This window comes from Haemaphysalis longicornis, unplaced genomic scaffold, assembly GCF_048455015.1.
Source record: "Haemaphysalis longicornis isolate Haplotype H1 unplaced genomic scaffold, Haemaphysalis longicornis Haplotype H1 scaffold_6, whole genome shotgun sequence".
Taxonomy (NCBI): Eukaryota; Metazoa; Arthropoda; class Arachnida; order Ixodida; family Ixodidae; genus Haemaphysalis; species Haemaphysalis longicornis.
The window spans coordinates 78,672,924-78,698,011 of record NW_027526407.1 but is presented as its reverse complement, the minus strand read 5'-3'; the positions used below and the strand labels follow the sequence as shown (position 1 = coordinate 78,698,011).

At 46.9% G+C, this 25,088-nt stretch overlaps 1 pseudogene; it reads left to right on the top strand.

Moving 5' to 3' along the window:
- The first annotated feature begins 270 nt into the window (after positions 1-270).
- Positions 271-424, top strand: LOC144143622 (U1 spliceosomal RNA; annotated as a pseudogene).
- The last annotated feature ends 24,664 nt before the right edge of the window (positions 425-25,088 follow it).

Below are 25,088 nucleotides of genomic sequence, written 5' to 3'. Positions count from 1 at the left end.
CCTCGTGCTAGAACATAACGTGTAGTAAAAAGATGAGTATAATAGATAAAACCGGTTAAAAATAAACTAACATGATTTAAAGATTTGTATAATGCTCCCTGTCCGCTTTAGCAATCGTCAAGCACAGTCCTCAAGCACCCGCATACAAATTGAAAGTGTTTGTACACGGGTTATAATTCGTGTAAACTCAAATACCCACCGGCTCTCGATGCTACGCCTGATACGGTCGAGTTGTCCGTCGATGCATACTTACCTGGTGCCGGAAATGGCATACTTACCTGGTGCCGGGGCCTCGTTGATCACGAAGGAAGAGCCCCAGGGCGAGGCGCGGGCATTGAACTGCGCTCGCGTTGACCCCTGCCACTACCCCAAACTGGGGCAGATGGGCCATGCAAATTGCTTAAATCTGGTTCAACGCAACAGGAGGCGCCACCGCCTCAGCAAGCGCGCGATTGTTCCTCCCAACTGCGCTTCCCTGGCGCCCAATCAGCGCACGCCATGAGGCAAGAGGGATACTTAGAACGTTTGAATATCCTTGTACACTACATGCTTCGCCCCTCCTGATGTTTAGCGTTAATGGAGATAGCCCGGGATTTTTTTATGGCCAGAAAACGCTGAATTTGGGAATGAAATGGCCAAGGGTGATGAACAGTTTCGTTTTTTGCTTCGCACTTTTGTGCTGAAGCGCCGTGGCTCCTAGAATGCTTTACTCACGGTGAATATTTCTCGCCACACGCATCGGTCTACTCGAGGGGTCTATCGTGCCGTTACGCATTGGATATTTATGTTAGAGCTTCAGGATGAGAGGCAGTCTGAATGTCAGACATTAACAAACGCAGACGCCAGATTTGCTCCTTCTGTACGTTTAGCTGAATACACGCGCAAGAGCTCCAAATGGAGAACGTAATATATTAAGCTTAAAGGGACAGACGTGTCATTTTGTGGAGTGAATGTCCTGTAGCTCAGATAAAAGCCAGCGTTTGATATAGTGGGATAACCACAAGGAATGTCTAGAGGAATTGGCGGAAAGAATTTTAATTTGTCATTCAACCAGAAAGACGGCGCCATGTAGCATTTAAACGTGACGATACCGCACTTATAAAAAAGAGCTCCATCGGTTTCAATGTGTGACTCCAAAATCGCATAAAAAATATAAAATACTGCCTTTTATTTTGTTTGTGCGGAAGGCAAGTTTTCACCTTTGTTCATCCCACGTACAGTTGAAATAGTGTTGCCGCATGGCTCACTGTCATGGGTGAAAGGATTCGTTTCCGCAGCATACGTAAGGCTGGTAGGTCTAAAAAATCCCTTTCAAACGTTCTAGGACCCCATCAGGAAAACTGTTTTGGTTCAGGGTGTTTCAAGCAAAACCTTTTCCTTTAGGATAGACAGCGCATACGCCACAAAAATCGGTTGTCTATCCGTTTAATGCCACGAATCCTGTAGGTGCCTCTTCAAGCTGTGAACGGTTAACAAAATGCCGTAGTCGTGCCTCTGGGTGGCGTGTTATGCTTGCTATTTTAAAGGGGTACTGACACAAAATTTTGAAGGTGAGATAACTTCGGAGATAGATATGTGTAAACACACATACATCATCCGCAAAATATCAGCGGCGAATACAGCCTAGAACATATCTAAAATCAGTTTTAAAGTGTGCAAAACGCAACCGAGCAGCCAGCAGAGGACCTCGCTCAATCGACATCCCCTGGATATTTTGTAAATAAACAAAATCCAAACACGTCACGAGTTTGTGTTAGCCGCTTCTGCACTGCCGGCGTTTTTCACCGGCTCGACGCTCCAATCGGAGGGTGGAGCTTCTGCTCTCGAGAATGAACGACCCGATCGTTGGCGGCGGAGGCGCCATGATTTCGTCGGCTCATCAGGCAGCTGGCCGCGACCAAAGTTCTGCAGCGATTCCAGGCACTCTATTTTTATTAGTTGTTATTTACATTGGATGCGAAAACACGCCGGAGACACGAAAACCCCACTGAGCGCGCCTCACGGTCCCTGTGCAGGCGGCGGCCGTGGCCGCGAAGTGGCGCAGGCCGGCGCAGGTAGCTCGAGTGATAGCTTGTTACCGCTGCACAAAATTTGACCCAAGTGCCAACCATGGCAGCTTATATGAGAAAGGAGTTAATGATGCTGTGGCGAGTTGCACTAAAAATTGTCATCTGCACCGCTTACGAGAGCGGGAATAGAATATCCGCCGCAGTGCTAAGCCGAACACATCTGTAGGCGGACCTGTAGGCATACCGGTCGGCTGCTCCCAGCGCGCGTCTTGCCACCCACTGTCTCTAGCGTCGCGCGCCGTTCTCTAGCCGCGGCAGCATTTGCACACTCGCAGCGCATGCGTCCCGTCCACGGTCGCTTTTTAATTAAGCGGCTCACGAGATCAGTACGTGGGGGCATTCGCAGAAACTGCCGTCGACGCGGATTCGACAGTGCTACGGCAGCTCTGCTCTGTGATATCCCTCCGACGGTCACGTGGTCAGCTTTGTTCACACAAACTCCATTGTTTCGCGGCACCCACTGAAACCGAAACTGCGACTGGCCGCATTGAAAATGCCTCTAACTAAACAACCGTCGCACTCTGAAGCAAATGAGGTTTCTACAGGTAATAAGTAGGTCACTAGCTACTTATCGCAACAAAAAGAGATGCAAATTTTTTGCGTCAGTGCCCCTTTAATGCGAAAGCGTTGAATGGCCCATAGGGCGAAAAGTCCGGCGTCAGAAGCCGTGGAATGGCTTGTGCCCACTTTTGGGGAAGAGTTCCATAGTGTACGGCATTCTATAGCCGCAGCTTGAACTCGGCAGTATGGAAAGGCGGTCGTCCATGCCAGTGAACCTCAGCTTACCTAAGGGAGCGGAAGAAGAAACCAAAACGAGCGAGCAGACAGGCACCTGGAACTCTTTCTTGCGGCGAAACGCATAGGGGACAGACCAAAGCCATTCGAAAGCGTTTCGGCGTAAGTGGATCGCGAAGCAAAGCAATTACGGTACGGCAAGCCTAGAGGCCAAAGTAGCAAAGTAAGTCGGAGGTTTCAGCGGAACCGTGATGGTTGCATGGGCAAGGAATGAATGAATGAATGAATTTATTTATTTCGAAGACAGAGAAGTTTATTTCTCCTCCTGATCCCTGCCGGAGAAAGGGGAGGAGAGAGGAAGAAATTAACCTGTTGGGGATGGGGTTCAATCACTACGCGCGTCCTCCCATTACGCGGACCACTTGATTTAGGTAATTTTTATCCGACCGGTTATCACGGCAAGATTCCGCACAGTTATTAAGAATTCTTTCACATCACTTGGAGGCGTTATCCTTTCTTGAAGGAGGAATTACGACGAATCAGCTTTTGATGATCAACCAAATTTTGTGAGTGTACCCAGTGTAGTGTTCTTACTGAAACACCTCCTAGCTTTCCGGTGCTCACTTAAAACTGGGGATCATGAACAGGAGGCCTTTCGTGGTGGTGTGCGATGCATAACTGAGACATTTCCCCCTAGGGAATGAAATGAACTGTAACGCCACCAGGGATCCCTAGTCTGGAGCTCCCAGTATAGTCTACAGGGCCATCTCTGCGCGTTCAATCAGTGTCCCTTGCACGTACGCAGTGAAGTCGGCCAGGCTCCTTTCCCATGAAAGACAGGGGGGTGGGTTGGTGGAGGGGTTACATTGACTACGAGGGAAGTTTGGGGTTCGGCGCACACAACCACAGAGTGTGATAAACGCTGGTCTAGTCCCCGCAGTTACGACACTTTGATGTCCCCGGTAATCGCTAAAATCGCTGTGTGAGGTGTACAGTGAGTAGCGTGTATGCCTGGTTCTGCCTTAGTTTAGCGGATTTCCGTTGCGTGAGTGATTTGTGTGGCGTTGAATACTTCTGCATATTTTGAAGGGCTGTACGTAGCCGATTTCTGGTTTCAACTGGTTCTCGATGTCCACGTGCCCTTGCTTGTAAGCCGTACCCTTGCAGTTGGTTTTGCATGTGCTGGAACCATTGGTCTTTGTTACAATGTTTAGTTGTTCCAGCCTTTTTCAACACCGGTATTACCAACAAACAGCTTACCAACACGCATGAATTAATGGTGACAAAACAGAGCTGCTTCTTTTGGCACCAAGAAAACTTCACATTTTGACTCGCTCGCAAACTTGTCCAGTCACTAAAGTCGCCAAATTCGCTAGAGGCACCGTGGCGCCATACGATAGCTGAGGCGCTAACAGGGCTCTTCGGGGTAGAAAGTGACAGGATAACGAAGAAACACGTTGAATTTGAAACATAGGTACCCCTGGTAATCTGATTCGGCCAACCCTTCCGAGCATTTCAACAAATCAGCTGTATCTTGTTCCACCGCGCGCTGCCAGCAGGAAAAGGCCTGGGCGATTTAGTGAATTTAAAAGAGGCACCTCCTTCCCGTCGGCGGAAGCGCGCTAAATTGAAAGGCGATGTGGGGCGTGTGCAAAGCGCTGCGATGGAGCGTTGGAGTTTCTTGTTGTTTGCTGGTATTCGTGTGTGCGTGCGTGCGTGCGTGCGTGCGTGTGTGCGTGTGTGTGTGCGTGCGTGCGTGCGTGCGTGTGTGTGTGCGTGCGTGTGTGTGTGTGTGTGCGTGCGTGTGTGTGTGTGTGTGTGTGTGCGTGCGTGCGTGCGTGCGTGCGTGCGTGCGTGCGTGCGTGCGTGCGTGTGTGTGTGTGTGTGTGCGTGCGTGCGTGCGTGCGTGCGTGTGTGTGTGTGTGTGTGTGTGTGTGTGTGTGAGAGAGAGAGAGAGAGAGAGAGAGAGAGAGAGAGAGAGAGAGAGAGAGATCGGAGACTTCGGGTGGGGGCGGAACTCTAGTAGAGGCTGTACTGATGAACACGTCGAAGCTTTTGGTGGCTCAAGCGATTTGGACGTGTTAACTCAGCTTAGTAATGCACACTCAAGGAAGCTGTGTGAGGTGCCAACAAGTGTGCTTAACCCCGTCTTCATCTCTCTCTCTCTCTCTCTCTCTCTCTCTCTCTCTCTCGCTCGCTCGCTCACTCGTTCGTTCGCTCGCTGTCTCGGTCTCCTGCGCCCATTCGCGCGCGCACAAAAAGTCCCACGCACACGAACCCTGCGTCGCACTTGACTGTGTGACAATATAGTGAGTGACATTCATATTCGAATCGTCTCCATCGCGATATACTTTGACCGAGGGGAGTTGTACGGATCTCTGCGATTCAAACCAGCTGAACGCAGTGGTTCGCCCCCGGTCATGACCTTACCAGTCTTAGTGCTTTGGTTCAACAGCGGAGCTCTTTAATGTTGCGCTTGCTCCGGGGACGTCCGCAAAAAAAAAAACATACCAAGAAAAAGACGCAAGGGGTGCCCCCTGGCGAGGAGGGACAGCGCGAAACCAGTGCACGTCAGCAAAGAGCGGAGGGCACGCGCTAGCCTTCCGGCCTAGTCTCGCGGCAGTGCTTAACACTAGTCGGGCTCATCTTCCAGCAGCGTCGAGAGCTAGCCACGCAGCCGGGCGTACCTCTACTCGGGGAACGGGCATAAAAGAAGTTCGAATGGAGCAAGGACAGAGATAGCGGGACTCAGCGGGAGGGAGGCCTTTGCTTCAAAGAGATGGCCTGTGCATTTGATTTTCGCCTCCATCAGACAAGCATCCACCACAGCGGGGTCAAACCCGCATCCTTTGGCTGAGCAGCCCGATATCCGACTATAGCCACGCATAAACTTAGCCGAACATAGAATAAGCTAGGTGGGGCCGCCAGCTTCACCATTTGCCCAGAGTTCTCGCCACTAGTGGGAAGCCACTAGTGTTTGGCGCTGCAAGTGAGAGCCGAGGAATTACCGTTTTTTGGCCTTTTGGTGCTGCTCTGATTATACCACCCGCCAGTTCGCCGCCATTTGTAATGGTGTTGTTATTTGTTTTTATATGCACGTATCGACCAAAAAAATTTAATTGAACAGGTTTATCTTCGTTTAGACACTTGAGTTGTCCTTTAAATTTGGTCAAGGCTACTACTGCTATGGAGACTACTGACATTAATCAAACGTACCACCACAGGTAGTAGCTTGCAAGCGCGTTGTATATACACTTCGTATTGCATGTATACTTCGCCTTCAGGCTCGCATTTGTCGAAGTAACACAGATAGCATTAATGATTTCTCAGACCCTGAAAAACCACACAGCACGAAGATTTGGTCCAAACCTCACTTTGCTGACCAGCGAAGGCTACGCAAGGCCACTATAGAGCTTGCGATCCCAATATAGTCTTATTAATCCCTATTAATGATTATTCGTGTTTTATTGCGCATGCAAAAGTGTCTGGCAACTGACCGCAGAACGGCCCTCGAAGCGCCTGTGCGTTTCTGGATGGTTTAGGATTCTACAAACAACTATGCGTCTGAGAGGTCAGGGCAACTACTTATGCATTTTTTAGGAAAACGTATCAAGGAACTATGCGCCCCGTACCGATTGGTGGCATCAAAGTGACCTCTACAGGTCTGTTCTAGCAACTGAGGCTTCAAGAAGACCAGACCGTGCGGCCCGAAAATGTTCATGGCATTTTAACGCTTTCATGCACAGAACTCTATTTTGAGAGGAAAACCAAGTTTTATTGTAAAAATGGGGAACTCATAATGAAGAAATGGTTTTCTGACCAGAAAAAAAAAATTGGCACTTTTGGTTCACACGTTATGAGGTGGTTACCTGAGGTGACCACCATGCATTAAGGGGCTACCAGTCACTTTCGGTGGTAAGCCGCAAAACAGTCCTTGTTTTCTCGCAAGCACAATGGAACGTTGCAGGTCTCGCACATCCACGACGTTCTTGAGGGTTTAGCCTTCGTGCTGCAGAGACCGCACCTCCTCATTGTGCACCTTTTTGGTTGGTGCTCGCTGTGAAGTACACGTACTGCCGGGGCTACATATGGCTTAGAATTTTTTATCTGTACCAATACGGTGTTTGACGACTTTCGCTTCCTGCTAACCTGGGCATCTGCAGTGAGGGATGTCACGATACATCTGCGGAAATCTTTCAAAGTGAACTGTTCTACTCCTTCGAGTTCACGATATACTAGAAAGGCGTTCACCACAGAGCAGTCTAGCAGGTGGAAAAAAATCCTGTGCCACCACTTCCACGACTTTCTGTCTATTTCATATTGGCCCTTACGCTGATCAAATTTGTCCACAAAATTCATGTGCTGGTTGTAGTCCTGCAAAGCCGCTGGGCAAGAGACCTTGCTCACTGTTCCATCTTTGTTTTTTCTGTTGACTTCCACTTCAATGCAAGGATCATGAAAATTTGTGAGCAAATAAACAATCCTCTTGTCTTTCCATTTTAGACAGCACAGACTGTCGTCGCTCACACTCCAGTCTGTGTCGCCTCTTTCCATTGACTTGTCAGCCTGCAAGCTAGGCAAGTTCTTTCTGTTTGAATTCACTGTCCCACATGCGTATATGCCATCATGAAGTAGGTCCCTGAGGAGGTTGTAGCTTGTAAAGTAATTGTCAAAAAAAAGACGATGCTGCTTTCCTCGAAGGTCCTGGCAGAGTTTCTTCACAACTTGTGCGCCTAGCTCCCTCTGAACGCCACCTTCAGATTTGCCTGTGTAGATGTCGAACTTCAGGTTGTAGCCATTGCTGGCACAGAGCATCCAGACCTTGTAGCCACGCTTCACAGGCTTTTTCGGCATGTATTGTTTCAATGAACTCCTCCCTTTAAACTTTATCATGGATTCATCAATGGCGAGAACCTCAGTCGGCAAGTAATTTTGGGCAAACCTAGTTGATAGTTCAGAGAGGAGAGGGCGGACTTTGTACAACTTGTCAAAGTTGGGGTGATTCCTCGCTGGCTGCAGGATATTATCATTGAGATGCAGGTTAGATAACAGCCAGCCGAACCTGTTCACACTCATAACTTTCGAAATGAATGAATCATGTAAGTCAGCTGCACTGGACCAGTAATCCCGGTAACTTGGACTTCTTTTGATTCCCATCAGAAGATTCAGCCCCAGAAAGGCATCCATTTCTTTTAGCGTAGTTGGTGTATACGGCTTGCCCTGCTGCTGAGCGTAGAGATTTGTCTGGAATACCAGCTGCTCCATCCAGTCCGGTGTCCAGAACAGGCTGAAGATGTCCAAAGGACTTCGTTTCTCAATGTCCTGAATGCAATGTGGCACTCCACTACACGATAAGAAGTCCAGCGGTGGGAACATTTTGTAGGAAGGACTCCACACGGGCACCTTGGCAGTCATGCGCGGAACATCGTCTTCATCGCTGTCTATATCAGACGACTCACACTCGGCGGGAATGGGTATTCTCGCGCCAGGTTTTTGTTTGCCCGCTCCAACTGCTGCATCATTAACTTCATAGTCAGAATCGCTGTCACTTGAGCTGTCACCCCCCGCGAAGCTGTCAGAGTCCGATGGTATATCGACGAACTCCGCCGCTGAAACACCAAGAAAAAAAATATATTACCGCCCCTCACAGACCCTTCATGCACGGTGGTCACTCTAGGTGACCACCAACTTCAATGACACCGCGCTTTGTTCTAATCGACCGCAGCACTTAACTTCAAGCTTGCTTAGTATTAGTTACTCATGCAATATGTCATCCAAAGCTGTCAACATAATAACTTCAGCCTTACCTTTCTTTCTGTAAAAATCTCTCGGGTCCATCGTGTATCGCGCCTTCGGGACGATGGCAGCCGGGAGGAAAAAAAAAACACGTGACTTCGGAACAGCAAGGAGGTAGCGCCATCTCTGTTGGAGTGGTGAAAGCTAAAAATGCGCGCTGTTTGAAAGTCGATACGCGGGAGTCGCTTGCTACACGAGAAAAAAATCGAGAAAAGGTGGTTACCTGGGGTGACCACCGTGCTGGAAAGAGTTAAACCAACTCGCCAAAAACTTCGAGCAGGCTACATCGATGCACGAGCTCTACAATTTTTGGTTGCTGAAACAAGAAACATGGCCGTCTTCGGTCAATAAAAGTTTCAGACAGCGACCGAGGAGGCACACTCGGCCGTGCCCCCCACTTATCCTTCAAAGAGGGTCGTGTACTCGACATCGCTCCTATGATGGCCACCCACGATAAAAAGAGCATTAGTTTAATTGTGGCTTCGCGCACCGGTTTCCCGCCCTCGCAAACATCGCGCCAGTACTTTCCGAATGATTTCACAGTGCACGTGGCCCAACCATTTACGGTGGGCTGCTTCAAAACTGGCATCGATTTATCCCAGAGTTAGGAGCTATCTGTGTTCTAGACATTCCAAACCTTTTCTGTGAGGCCTAAGGGATTACAGAATGGGCGAGTCTATCTTCCCCATATTTGGCAGTTATTAAGCCTGGCTTCTGACTTCCGCAAGTGATGCCGAATGATGAGTGAGTGCTAAGTCTGCATATATAAATAGTGAGCGATGGGAGGACTTCTGAAGTTGCAGTCTCCTGCAAAGCTCAAATTTAGTCCAGTTTACAATTCTTTGAAAACCGAATACCTGTAACATAGAGTACAAATCAAACGTCATAAGCCGAAACATAATTCATACGTGCGGAACACCCAGTCCATCAATACTGTAACCCCACTAAAAAGAAATGCATTGAATAAGATAAGCCCTTCGGTCCAACAGTGTGGCACATATTAACCTCTCCCACTCCATCTAGAGTCCTCCTGTCCGAATAAAACTTGTTTCTTTCTGAATTTCTACACATATGGAAGGCCTGCCTGATCCTTGGACTAGGACTAATGCGATTGTTTCTTGTCGAACGTGGCCTCGTTTTCGTCAAAACGCATCAGCCAGCCATGCCAGTTTCCCGCAGACTCCGACGTTGCAGGCGCCACGGCAGTTCTCCTAGACTGCGTATCCCTCATTCCATTGCGATAGGGACCGTTCAATACATATGCACGTGTAGGTGTGCGTACGACGCGCGAGCGCCCGTTTTATGCATTCCTCACGATAACAGTAGCTGCTATGACGTATTTGAGAGCATTCACGATGGCAGGCCAGAAATAGAGCTAGGCCTTTGAAGCATGGATCAATAACGAGGCAGTGATTCACATTAGAAATAAAACTGATGGAGTTGCTTCAAGGTAGCTGTTCACGAACACTGAAATAAGCGCCACGTGAAGAGGCTCCCCAATATATAAGTCCTATTCTCCATTTTCCAATACAAACAAGGGAAGCTTGGGAGGTCCGTTTGAAACGACTGCAAAAATAAGCGGTTCCCACTGATGGCTGCATTACCACAGCTGGCGAGCAAGTATTAATCAAACTCCTCACCGCTCATGCTAACATCTCCCAGGATTGAGGGAAGCCTGTTGAGTGTCTTTTTACACTAGCTTGTTATGTCTGGTAAATATTGATCTTGTTCTTACTATAATATAACGGCGCAGCTTGCAGGGTTCTTTACGAAGTGCACAAGACAAGCAACCGCTCTCGCTACTAGGAGGGCCTTTGAGGTTTTCTTATTTAATTAACGATGTTCCACAGCCCAGACTGTGCTACGCTGACCAGGCCGTCTTTTATTATAGGCATGGAACCAAGGCAATCATTAGGGATGCTAAAAAATGTTCTTTGTTGCTGAATCGAGGCAAGAGCCAGCACCAATGAAGGAGAGTTGGTCGAAACGCAACTACGGATTTTCTTCTTGGACGTGGATTTAAACAAGGTGGGTGGTGGGTCTCTAAGTGCCTGATGTTACTACTCTCTTGCATGGTCCCGATCGTCTGTTGCTTGATGAGGAGTGTTGCGTTGTTACTAGCTCCGACCAAGAAACAGCAGCAAACAATACAAAAAAAAATTTAAGATCCCTCCAGGAGTCGCGAGGGCAGTGGGATGCACATATTTGCACGATCGAGTGAAGGTAGTTGCCGTTATTGATTGTTTGTATCGTTGGTAAAATGAGCCGGTATGACAAGCACATCCGACAAGGTATGCATGACTAGGATATGTACGACTAAAGTACACGGGAGAGGCGCGTCTACGATTAGAATATGGGATAATCACAGTACCGTCCGTGTTTTTTCGTGTGTACTATTGGTTCAGCATCTTCACCAACAACAACAACAATAACATCGCCATCATTATTACACTCATCATCGTCGTCGTCTGCGTGATCACGGTAATCATCATATTTTTCGCATCACCATCAGCAGCCTATTTTATGTCTGTTGCTGGGCATATGGCTCTCCCAAAGATTTTCAGCCATGTAAATCGCGAGTTTGGAGAGTGCAATTTTCGCCCCAAAATTTTCTAACTTCTTGCCCCCCCCCCCCTCCACCGACTCCTTGGTCTTGGAACTATTACATTAAACGGACATTTCACGCTAACTGTCCTTGTGTGTATAGTGAACAAACTAGCCGAGAAACCAGTTTTAGTTTTTCCACCCTCAAGTTATGTAGAGTCACCCTTGGATCGAGTGAATGAGAGGCATAGACCAATAGAAAACAGTGCCACAGAATTTGCCCGTCCCGGGTAGTGCGGCTGCAATTCCAGCCATCTTAGCACGGGCACCACGGCAGTAAAGCGGTCCTTCACGTCATAACATCGGCGGCGTCAGCGCGGCCACCCCCACGAGACGGAGCTTGCCTTCGCGTTTGAAATTTAACTAAAACAGTTTCTTTTGAGCCTACTACTGTAACCACCATTTCTATGCCTATTTTATCTGTAACAGAACATTGATCCCGTCGTGCGTGTGTTTTTGTTGTGTCGTCAGTATGTGGTTTGCGCTGATCCATGGTGATACATGATGTGAACCATGCCAACCCTGCCAGTAGTTGGGATCAGTCTTGCCTACGTATTCTTCGACTGCATACTCGGAATAATTTCAGAAGTGTTTCTGCAACAGTATATTTACCCACTCTTCTAGAAGCTGAAAACGGCTTCACAAAAACGACGCAGAAAATGTCTCCCACAGTAAAGACACCGAAATGCGTCGAGGATTGTTAAGGTGTAATCAAAATAAAAATACCGGAGATTTAAAATGTGCCTGTCAGTGGCAACAGGTTAACGCTCGGCCGTTGGCCCCCACTAGCTGCTTGGCTTTGCCTTAAGCGCGCCTAGTGAGGTGACGATTTTGCTCAAAATAGACTAGGGCGTAATCGATAGTTTTCGAAGGCGGATTTGTAGGCATATGAGCGTTTACTGCCACCAAAGTTCGCACTGATAGTGAGCTTGCAATGTGAGCTGCGTGAGTTCACGTACTTTGAACACACTGGCACCCTCAGATAAACACACTGCTTACTCGTATAGATTATTTCAATAGAACTTGCTTTTTGGAGTACAGTGAGTAATTGTGCGTATATGCGATTGGGATATTCTAGTAAAAAAAAACCCAGACGCATTTTTGCTGAGATTTCCTCCATTCAACTTGCATCATTTTATAAAATGAAACCCCTTTCTTACGGAAAAGATGGTTAAAACGCGAAGATTTTCCCCCATGCAGCCTGAGTCCAATTCAAAGCAAACAAATCCAAACTGCTTCGACCTTGTCGGAATGGCGCATGCGGATAGACGTCGGCTTGACACCGCGTGCAAGCCGAGTTCAATTCCGACCACCGGAAGCGTTTCTTTCTTGAGGCGCTCGATATGCCTTCAGTTATCATCATCATCGTTTTCAAAACATTGTGAAAGTTGGCTTTCCTGTAGTGCGTTTTGGGGCGACGTCGAACGCGATCAGTGTGGTACAGAATGCTTCGCTTAAAGCGAAGCCAGCTTTCCTAAGCTGGCTTCTCCTATTACACGACTGCGTGTAATGAAGCAGGTACAGGAGCAGGTGCAGCAATTTAGCTACATGCACCCAAGTTGCGAGCAAATTACAAAAAGCGAAACGCAGGTTGGGCCCCAGGTGTACCGACGCTAAAATGGAACTCATGGGACTGTCACATCTGCTTGGTTTATCAGACAGTGGCGCGAGAGCCTAGGGAAACAATCAGCTTCATCGCATATCACGGAACGACCCCCCAAATATTGGCCGCTTAGCTGTATCGCGCACGGAATAGAAACATCGAGATCAGCGTGCATCTTTATTTATTTTAAATTGAAAGCTTTTTTTTAGTGGAACCGGTGGAGTTCTGTCAAAAAATAATGCATGTACCCATAGAGCGGTTGGTCGACCGAAAAGCTCTGATTAGATCTCTGGATACGCTGCGCGTGCGTGAAACAGCGTTTTCTTTGTACCAAAACGGTTACTTGAAAAACATGAGAAAGAAACGCTTCTAGATAATACAATACACGCATGGCTCATGCAGAAGGAGTAAAATACTATACCTTTATCTCACAAACCACGCATCAGTATGTATTTAGATCGTTCGTAGGGACGCTTACCTACTGCGCGAAGACTCGTCGCACGCGTTCGTTCTTCGTTTGCGATTTGGTTCTTTGAAGATCGACAGGACGCTTTTTAGGCGAAGGTTCGACGCACTTTTAGCTTTCGCGCTTCTCTCGACTTTCTATAGGAAGAGGCGGTAAATTTCGGTCGCATAAAAGGCCGTAAGGGGAAGAAGCATTGCGTGAGGGCTGGGTATGGCACGTACCGAATAAACAGGGGTGCAGTGAATGATTAAAAAAGATAATACAAGGCAAGGGATTCATGTCGACCCACATGGCATAAAACTCGTACATAGAATTGGCCTCTAAAGTAAAATTAACAGTACAGTTTGGTATAAAATAAAATGAAGCCATAGCATGCGATGTTCGCTTGAACAGTTCCAGTTCCATCATCTGCACAACATTAGCAGGAAGAATATTCCGAAGTTTTGCTGAGGTTACGAAAAACGAGTTTCTGAATGTAGTTGCTGTAGCACAAAGATATGAAACTTTCATTGAATTATAACAGCGATATGAAGCAGGTGAAGAAGAAGAAGAAAGTAACTTTTTTTCCACCCCGATCCCCTAGTCCAGAGCTCCCGGGATAGTCGACCGGGCCATCTCTGTGCGTTCGATTAGTGCCCTTTGCACTTCAGCGATAGATTCGGCCAGCCTCCTTTCCCACGAAGAGGAGGGGTGATTGGGTATGGGGCGTAGTTTGGGCTTCTGTGAGCGGAAGGTAATGTACTCCTTTGGTGAGCGTGAACGATGGTATCTGCGGGTGACGGACACGCCTTCAAAGAGTAGTCCACTACGGGCGCGCGGAAAGTGGCTTGTTATCCATATACGCGTCGGCAGGCCAATGTATCTGCAGGCCGTTGGCTTGGCCTGTACGCGTCAGCAGGCCAAGCCAACGGAAGCATGACGGAAAGAAATGTTTTAAGTTGATAAATGATTGTGCGAAAAAAAGAGCGCTCTTTTTGTATCTGGACAAAAAATGCCCGCTGGTGCAGAGTAAATACGGAGTTCATATGGGAATCGAGCTCGGGTTTCGAAAGTAGAAGCGTATTGCTTTACCCCCGCGCTATGTCAGCCCGGTCCCAGCGGTGGAAAAAGAGTCTTCCTAGTGTATGCGTTGCTGACGTCATATCGCGAGACAGCTAGAGGTGACGGCAGGTGAGTAGAACATGTTCATGTGGGCGCCGCAAGCTCTTCTTATGGGGAGCTGGGGCGTGAAGTGTCAGCAGTGGCCCTATCGAAGTAATTAGGCCCAAAAGACGAATAAACAAAATGGAAAAGACGCAGTAAAGCAACAGTAAACAAACCCTGTCAAAGTAATGCTCGCGCCGAAAAATGAAGAAACGATAGCGAAGAAAGAGACAGAAACATGATGTACCATTAATGAAGCCTTCGACAAGCGTCGCCAGAAATTCGCCTTCAAAGCATGTAGACACAGTTAAGTGCCCCGCGGTATTTTTGGTTTGTGTCTTTAAATCATTGCTGCCGGGTAGAGTTAACCAGTTCTTCCCACATTCTCTTCGGACACACTGTGCAAAGTGCTCCTTCGACAATAGTACTGCGGCAGAAACGACTCCAAACAAAAGTAGTAGTAATGTGTGCGTGTTTTCGTAGAGCCACATTGGCGCCAAATGTGCCGGATAGACCTTAGTTGGGAGCAGTTACGACATCATGCATGGAAAAGACATTCTTCGAGTGCTCTTAGCCGGAAAGGAATTTTACTATTTCTTTTATTTTTTGACGCAATGATTGCCTCACAATTGAGAACTAACACGTTTACGACTACTGTGGGTGCCCTGTCTAGCTCCCAATCAACTCACGCACGACGATAAAGGGTTATTACATGACTAAAAGAACGCAAACAGTGTAGAGCCGAAAAAAGGCAGGCAAAAGGGTTACAGAAATGTGCCACTGTGGTCTACCCTACAGCAAGTTTAAGGACCGTATTACGTCAACGGGTACATCCGTTGGTGATCTACTGAGTTGAAATGGATGTCGGTCTCTTTCCTTGAGAGCGCTAAAAGGAGATGCCAGCATTGCGCACTTTCCTGGGCACCTGATCAGGGCGATTGGCTCAGACACGACGCCTCTGAGACCTGCTAAATGGGCTAAGCGTCTGGTGCCGGCTTGGTGCGGAAGAAAGCATTCGTACTTCCTCCGCAAGTGTGCGTCGAATGCTGAGTAACATGGGCGGGCAGAAGCCTCAACCTGAGAGGAAGTATTGTCGCTGCTTGGACTTGAACAGCGTGCAAAGATTCCTGATGGGCCCAACGGGAGGTCTGCATGTGCTGGATTTCGAATCGGGTTTGGCCTTCCATGCATAACATTGGCCTCCACAGGCTCACGGCCGATTCAACTGATTACTGTTGAAATGACGCTTTTGCATTCAAAGCCCATAAGAAGAAAAAATTACACCATCTTCCCGTAGGGGAGCCCTGAGTAGTATGCGAAGCAGGCATGGGGTCAATTCAAGTGCCGATTAGTTTTCAGTTCGTCGTTTCCGTGAGGTTGCGGTGCGTAGCTACCGTTATATTTACCGTTTGGTTTTCATGGTAACTACCACACTTTTCACTTACCGGAACTAAGAAATGGGAAATTGCGTTGACCCCATGGCTGTTTCGCATACTCCTCAGGGTTTCCCTACGGGAAGGTGGTTTAATTTTATTGGAGGGGGGGGGGGGGGGGTGTTAGCGTGGAAAGGCAATAAAAAGAGAGAGAGAGAGAAAGAGAGAGACGTGGCACGTGGTATGAGTTTGTCTTTATTTAAGCATTATCATCATCATGTTCAACGTAGGTTACGTGGAGCTGTGGTTTGCGTTCCGCTTTGATTATGACTGCCTTATCGTCGGTGAAATGTAAAGTCAAGGGCTGTTGTAGTGGATGAACCCTTAAGTTTCTGAAGATGAGGTCGATGAACGTTCCCCGGATGGTTGTGGGCTGCTTGTAATCACGGCCCGCAGAGACTCGCCGACGCACGCCGCTGCCGACGGCGATGAAACGTCAAAGGCGCGTGAAGCGTGCTCGTCTCGTGCCGGCCCAGGAAGACACCGGCAACACTGCCACTCCAGGTGCCTTTAAAGTGGAAGCGTGCTCGTCTCGTGCCGGCCAGGAAGACCCCGTCAACACTGTCGCTCCAGGAGCCATAGAAGCGACCGGGTGTTCAGCAAGCCGAGCACGCGCAGTGGGGGTGTGGACAGCGCAACAACAACGACAACAAGGGAGGGACATAGCCCAGACCATGAGGTGCTTCGCATCTAATATAAAAGGACCCCGTAGCACTTCCCATAAAAGCTTCCATGCTTTCTTTCGTGCCTGGAAGCACTGCGAAAGCTGTAGTTATCGCAAGCACAGAGCGGCGCTGCGTGATTTCTTCGCCGCAGGACATATGTCTTCCAGTTGCTGCTTCGTATTTGTTGCGGTTTGCTGTAAGTGGCCCTGAAATGCGCTTGCTGCTGCAACTGGAGAGTGCTAATAACCCCGGTAACATTTGCATGACGTCATTGAAACGCACAACCGATGCTTAGACCCTGAAAGAGAGAAAGCCTTTCAATAGGTTTCCAACCTCTGTGATAGGAATACAGGAGTGATATTTCACTTGGGTACTTCATTATTATGCGAACACCTGATGTATATTTTGGATACGCTTGTTTACTACGGTCTGAAAGCATTTTAGATATTGAAACAAGTTGAAAAATTGCTCCAGAGTACCTTTGCCATCGGTGACGACTGAATGGAGCGCCACATCAATGTAACGCTCCAACGTATCAATTAGAACAAGTTGATGTAGCCGAGTGTCTCTGAGACTTGGTATGTATTACGCTTAACCAACGCGGCTACGCATATGACGCTTAACCGTATGACCCTGAATCGTATGATAAAAACATAACGTCTGACACTTATTCGATGATGCTAGGCGAGCGGTGACGAGGCGTTGCCAGTGGTTATGGACTCCTTTCAGGCAGCGGCAGGCCAGAATTGAACTATAGGTTAAAACAAAGTAGCCCAATTGAGAAAAGATGGGATGATTAAGCGAGAAGTACGCTGAAGGCTCCATCGGCAATATCAGCGAAAGTGGTCATATGATATTCACCGCAATACCATGCCCAAACATCTTATGGCAGCCAAGCTATAAAGACCTTGGCTACTTTGAATGCGTAGAAACTTCCGTCATAGCCATGTGCCATAGTCATTTTACTAGTGCTATAAGTTTGGCCCCGCCTACGCGGCATGATGATTGGAGTGCTGAGAGAGAAACTGACGCCGTGAAGACGGCAGCGGGGCTGTGAACATAACGCGCGATATTAAAGGCGACATGGTGACAATCCTTGCATGCATTTTGCCACCCATGCCACTCGTGCTCAAATACCCTAAAGCAAAACAGGTGATCTTCAGTACGCTAGGTTTCCTTATTTATAGCGCTATCTTGTGTTTGAAGTGAGTTTCGCAATTGAATAAGTATTCATCAAAGCAATATAAAGAAGAAACAAGAGTTTGGTGTGAGTACTTCGTTAGGAACTGAAGAATTGGTACGCTTTTCTTCTTTTGGAATCATAAATAACAAAAAAAAAGTTAGTTTTTAAGCTAGTTCGGGACTTTGTTATCCTGCACAGTTTAGAAATCAATTTTGAAGCACAAAAACGCCATTTAGGGAAATTATATTCCCCCAGGAACACCAATTTTGGCTGTCAAATAGCATGGCCTGCCAAAGTTATTCCCGCCGTGTTTTGTCTGTTTATTGTACTGTTAAGATGCAGGCAAAGTGGCTCCCTCCAGTTTCTTTCGGAACAGCTTTGTATCACTTACTGTGTTCCTGTAGACTATAAAGATGTATTAGGTTTGCTCATATCTTATATAACAATTATATTAATGCCAATAATACCAGTGTGATTTTAGCAATATGATAAAATAAACGTCATAATATGATTTACTTGATCCCTGAAACACAACAAAAAAGCCGACCTGCAAATCCACGTAGGAGTTGAGTGGTAGAGACTAGAGGTCAGCAGAAGCAAGGGGAAAAAATTAGCGAAATACAAAATCAAATATTTCCGACAAGTAAAGTGCCCATAAGAAACACACGTCAAATGCACACAGTGGAGAGTGCCGGCATTATATACTAATATTTGCTCCTTAAAATCGTTTTCAATTTTTGTACTCAGTATTCGTACAAGAAACAAAAGATTGCGAAAGGACTAGTTTTTTTGGAGGCAAACACTGCTATCACAAAGCCGACATAGAGCAGACGTTAAATACAAGACAATTGAAGCGCTCTAGATTAACTTCGGAGCACGCCAATCGTCCCTTGTTTAACGTTGCCTGTGTTTTCTTAGCGGAGAAATGCTTGCAGTCATACAAGAAATTACTCCCAGAAGTTGGTTGAAAGCAGCATGAACATAGTATATTCTAGTTCTGCGTCCGTACCTTGTGTTACATCGGGGAATCAAATAAGGCTGTTTCGGTCGGAGATTACGAAAAGGGATATACCATGGTATAAATTACTTTTTAAATGCTTTTGTTTACACAGAAAAAAGTTTGAAACGCGTTAAGATTTGCATGCACCACACTTATCTTTTCGACGAAACTCCTTTCCTATGTTTGTAATCGAGTCATTTTTTTATGAAACTGGGATGTGCGGCACTCTGATAAACTGGAGATAGCGAGACGGACAAGACCCAGGGTAAGCATAAAGCATTGCATATCCTTCCATCAGCGGTTGTACTGCTTATGGAGCAGCTTTACAGGGAATCCACTTTTGCCAAGCCGGAATGGGGAGGTATTTTTTTTAACGATGGTTTAGGATTTACTGACTCTTCCATTCAAAATCGAAATCAATTTATACCGTTCCCTCTTAAAATAGATGCTTGCGATGTTGGTTAAGTGCTACAAGACACGACTGAAAAGCATACTCCTTGCAAAAGTGCAACCAATGCGAGACAGGTGTGTTGCTCTAAGTGCAGGATTATCGTCTGCAACAAGCACCGGAGGTTGACACACAAGGTTCGATACTTTCATTTTGGTCGCCATGCAGAAGCTGTACTCAAGCAAAGTCCCTGCAGAAAGAACTAGGCGCACTGACTTAGGGGTGGATTCGCAAGGCTCCCTCTGTAAACATAGAGATTTATACGGCGGAGACCAAGTGGAAATGTCGTGTAAAGGCATAATTCGCTCATTAGCTGGAACAATAAGCCCGACCCGGTCTTTCCGTCTTGTTACAATGGGCGCATGTCTGATTTAATTACGCAGAATTCTCCGGTACGAATTTTATCGTTGGGCTATCCGAAAGAGAGGTCATTGACTAGTCCAGTGCAGCTTGATAGGGAACCCATTGTTTAAGAGACTTATTTACGTGTGATCGAAAACTTCGACCGTTGCTTGTCTACTTGGCCCATGTGCTTTAGCTCCTTGTTTAGGTAGTTCCAACAATTACTGATGACAAATGATTTTCGACCGCAGTGTTTTTCTATGTGGCCGGCGTTCCTTGTTAATAAATGTATTTCTTGCGTTTGTGTGCAAACAGTTATATAAAATGGGCAACCATTAAATGCAAAAATTGCGCGAACTCTTTGGCAAATGATGGTTTGAGCAACGTATTTTCCAATGAATGGAGAAATTGGATGCATCCTTATTGATTCAAGCATTTAGAGTTAAAAGGTTATAGACTTCCCCGGAATACGGTGCAGAAACCTCTTATAATGAACAGCCATAACGTTGGTCTAGAGAGGTACCACAAACTTTTAATTATCAAGTGGCGAACAGAGGAATCACTGGTTTTGTGTTGTAATGAAATATCCACTGTACTTTCGCGAGCGTTTTCCTGGTATACTTTATTTAAGCAGATCGTGTTCATTCACGGAAGGAATCGAGTTCAAAGTATAAACAGTTTGCGAATTCTGCGTTAAGTTTACTTTCAGAAATTCGGGAGACCGATAATATGGTGTTAACTGTTGCAGACACCACAGAGGTTTCTGATGCGGCCGAAGAGGTCAGCCCAACATGATACACAGCATGTTAGCCCCTTCTGCGGGCTGGGTGGTGAGCTGAATGGAAAAGGCAAAATGTGGTGTAAAGGAGTGTGTTGTTTGCACGAAAGTAAAAATGTAACATAGGAGCGACTGTATCGCCTGCTTTCTTGTTGATCTTTCTTGAAACCCCTTCATAATTCCGAATATGGATGATAAAGAAATGTATTCGTGCATATTCTAACACCTTCCCACTCGCACGTAAGCGCCCATGAACACTATGGCAACAGTGTGACGTATACGCAGACAGTACCGCTGGAAGCAGTTTAGAATAAATTCACAACGATTCTTCACTTGAACATTGAATCTTCTTTCGAGAGCTGTTAACCATTTGAACCTGGCTCAACGAAGGAGCGAAGCTTACTTGGGAGACACAGCCGGCGTCTCAGCCCCCATTCGGAAAGCCCTTGGCTCCTGTTCTTTGCCGTCGCACACTTATGGTATCAGTGTCATTTCCTTTTCTAAGAGGTTTCTCACTTCTAAGAGTAATTTTCTCAATGGTGTGGGGAACAAAATAGGGAAACAAATAGATTTTCCTCGAGGAACTTGCTACGTTAGGGAAAGTGTCCGCAACCTGCGACGCAGTGAGCCTCCTCTTAATGTGCCTCTTTTTCTGGTTATAAGCACGCAAAAGTCTTTCCGGCCAAGGCAATAACTGCAAGACACAAAAGCAGCGGCAATATACGTCAATGTTTACGGAGTCACAGCGTCGCTTTCGTTGCCACCATCGCAGTAAAAACAGAATCCGACGCTCTCTCTGTGCTTTGGCGGCTAGCGGCTCTACCAGAAGGAACAAGATGCGCTAAAGCCGCAACAACAGTAAAGATGCTAACGCGGGATGATGGGCAAGTTTGTTGCTGAGACATTAATCGTACTAGCGAACATCGAATAGGAAAAAGTGAAAAAGAGAAGAAACACACGATGGAATGCACATATGAAACGTAAACGTCTAGAATAAAAATCAGAGTAGCATTCCTAAAGAAGAAACTAGCACGCACAACAAAATTAACGGCACATCTTCACAGACGCCATCAACCACAACGACCAATCGGAATTGAAGGCACTGAAGCAAGGGGCTCCTGTCCATGCACACAGAGCACCGAAGCAGAAATATACGCTATCAACCAAGCCATTCAAAAATACTCACACTCCTCCGAAAGCTTGAATGTATACGCTGACTCCCAACAGGCATGCCCACGCATCCTATAGAATCGAATACCTCCACAGCAAACACGCTTTATGAAAAGACACAAGCGACGATCAGACTCTACTGAATACCTGGTTCTACCGGGACACCGAGTAACGAGACAGCAAGCCGACTCGCCCGTGACACTGCATTCTGAGCTCCCTGCATCCGCATCCAACCCCACAGAGATGCTACACCACCAAACCCAATCTACGACGTAACCCGGAACCTTAACCTAAACCACACACACCTACCTAACCAAACAAGAACAGGTATTGCGGTAGGCGCAAACGGCTACCCACCCAACCCCAGAACGAGTGTCCCATTACCAAAGAAGACCACTCACACGACGCTCTAAATGCCAAGGTGCGCTGGACCAGAGTCAATTATTCGGCAAGTGCAACAAATGACCAGGAGAAGTCATCCGAGGACTTTCGTAAAGAGAAGACCAAACCGCCCTCGCCGCCTTTATCAAGCGCTACCTGGATACTGTAACCCAGAACCCCATCACAAGTGAGACCAACAAGCCTTCGACAATGACTCAATCCACACGACTAGGAATACGATGACGCCTAAGAAGCCACGACAGGCAACCTAAAGTCTCCTGAACAGAGGGGACCTATACCAGCGTGAAATCACAAGAAGAAAGTTTTCATTCATTCATTCATTCATTCATTCATTCATTCATTCATTCATTCATTCATTCATTCTAGAATGTGTTTCGTTTCTTCGTTATTTATTCCTGTTCTATACTCGCTAGCACGATTAATTCCTTGCTTTGTGAAGAGGCGTTTGTGGTGGCAGCTGTGATTAATAAAGCTAAAATGAATATTTACCCACAAAGCGCGACCCCAAACTACTGTGAGGTATGCGTAAGCGGGAGAGCAACGACTAAGCTGAGACCTTGACGAATGTCGCTAAGGTGACTAGAAGGGAAACGGAAAGTAAAAAAGCGCAAAGGAAGTGAAAGGAAGCCGTGTTTAGGCATGGCATGTTATAAACGCAGTATGCAAGATCACCAGTCCGGATGCTGTAGATGATACCATGCTCTTATTAGGCTTGCCTAATTTTTTGCCCTGTCAAACAACTTCTACTGTCTCCAGTGGTAATCTACTGGCACAGGAAGACTTCTTCGCGCACGATATTGTCTGCTGCAGGAATAGATCGGCCAGGCAATATAGTCGCAGCGGGATAGTGACATTTTGAAGTGTACTGGAAACAAACAGTACAATACCGCTGACAAACTCTCGGGGCAAAGCGGCTAGCATCTGTCATTGTCGCTCTACCTCGCCGCCTGGTGTAATCCGAGCGCACAGCTGGTGTCTGTGAGCGCACCGTGATGACGGTACGCGCTCTAATCCTATCAGCTGAGCAGTGGAAGCACGCGCGCCTCCGGCAGCAATCGTTGATACCCCACGAGAAGCGCACAGGGCTATAATTATTACGGCCGCCTCTGAAAATGGCCCAGGTGTTCGCTAGTCCCCAGGGTCGAGGTGACCGCGCCAAATCTGCTTTGCTCGTGTCCGCATATGCGCAGGTGGCCAGGTCGTGGCCGTCAGTAGCCCGTTTGCCAGTGGATTTGCGCTGTGCACATCACCGTGCAGATGGATTCATATCGTTTGCAGACACAATGTGACCAGCGAGAAAAATACAACCGTGTAAGCATTTATTAGGTTGTTTATATGTGGATTCTCGATTTTATGCATAATTAAATGTAAGGGAGAGTAAAATTGCCTACTGCGAACAGAAGTGAGAGAGGGATGGGAGCAGAAAGAGTAGTATAATTAGAACAGACAACGTGGCCTGATTGACTATCGCGCACTGGGGATGGGAAAAAAAGGGGCAGAATTGAGAGCACTGAGAAGAGGAGGAAAAAACTACGATCACACCCAACCATTTAGACGTAACAAGGCGGAAGCATGCGTGTATTATTGAGTGCTGTAGCCTGCACGTTTCGCTGCGATTAAAGTTTGCTCTTGCGCGTGCACAGTGGCCACAAACAAAAGACATTCGAAACACATTCCTGAGCTTGGCCTTTACTTCAGTTTGTCAGTTCGGCATCGTGCATGGGGACGTTTTTACCGCTGACGATGCCTTCTTTGGTGTTGGGTTCTGACGCTCTGTTGGCTCGTTTCAGTCAATTCGGCGTCGCAGTTCTTCAGCGGCTTATTGCCGCAGCCTGGTTTGTTAATAGAAGTTGCATATTTAAAATAAAATCTTGATGGTGCATGCTGGTGGGCTTTCTAAATATAACTTGTCCCGCAGTCACAGCAGTGCTTCCGTAATTCGCCCGCAAGAAAAAGGTGGCGTGCTCTCAGCAGGCCGAGGAAGAGAAAGCGGAACATGTTCCTAATAATTGTGGAGGGGCTTACAATAAGTAAAAAAAAAGAAAACTAGAGCAGACACTGTCGTTAATGAGTAGTGCGTGAAATATAATATGGTTAATAAAAATTCCGAATGAATATTTTCATTGTTTATTCGCCTTTTCAGTAAACATCGGTTGTTTGCATGTTGCGAAAGAGATTTAAAGGCATCGTTATATACTCAAAAGACAGCAACAGTGCGTGTTTTTGCATGTATTAAAGTTGGGTTATTTAGCGAACTACTGAGAGAGAGAAAGAATAAACTCTATTTCGAGGAATATCAGGGATGATGTATCTTGAAAGCGATGCTGGTGGTTAGACCGCGTTGATGGCTGTCATCGTGAACTGATCAGCGACCTCGGCAGTCCTGGTGATCAAGCGGGCCTGTAGGTCCGGGTCCGAGCTGCGCAACGCGGCCTCCCACCGTTCCTCGGAGGGTATTTCGGGGAAGGGGTTTTCAGCGCAAGGTCAATAAAGCATAAAATCATTCCATTCGCGTAAAACATTAGGGGACGCATAAAAAACGAATACTGACACGGAGGTGGCACGTGGATATATCAGCCACTGCCCTTCCAAACTTGACATCAGGTAAATGGAACAAAAAAGACCACAGCTTAAGCATTCCATTTGTAATATGGCGCAAAACCGGCTGATGGAAAGACAAGGATTAGTGTTCCACTCTTTTTCCCAGAACCGCAAAACTAAACACGTCGAGAAAGCAACACTGACGAAGAAACGAATACGAAACTTGCGCAAATGCAGACTCATGAAAGCAGGCTCATAAAGAGTGAGAAGAAGGCATCGGACCAGACAAAGAGCTAAATGGAGCCGTGCATCCTATATAATCATTATCCACCGCACGTGTCACCGAGGCTAATATTGCGCTGAAATGGGAAACACAGAAAAAGCGGGGTCGAGACTACACATTGACAGCTAGGTAAGAACGAAGCGACAGAAGGTTTCCGTGATTAAAAGAGGCAAACGAAGACGGATTAGTCGTGGAACAGGAGGAACCGCTTTTGGTCTGCACAGTGTGTCTGGGGCCGAGATGAGAAAGTAATGAACACGATAGCGAAAAAAAGAATACGACGTCTCAGCCGCAGAGACGGTTCTCCCGTTCCTCTGCGTCTGTAAGAATGGATATACCGAGTATCGTGAGGGAAAAATCGCGGGAGAGAAAAGCAGCAGTACAGATAGCGCTTGAGTAATCATTGAAAAATCCTGACAAATACCTT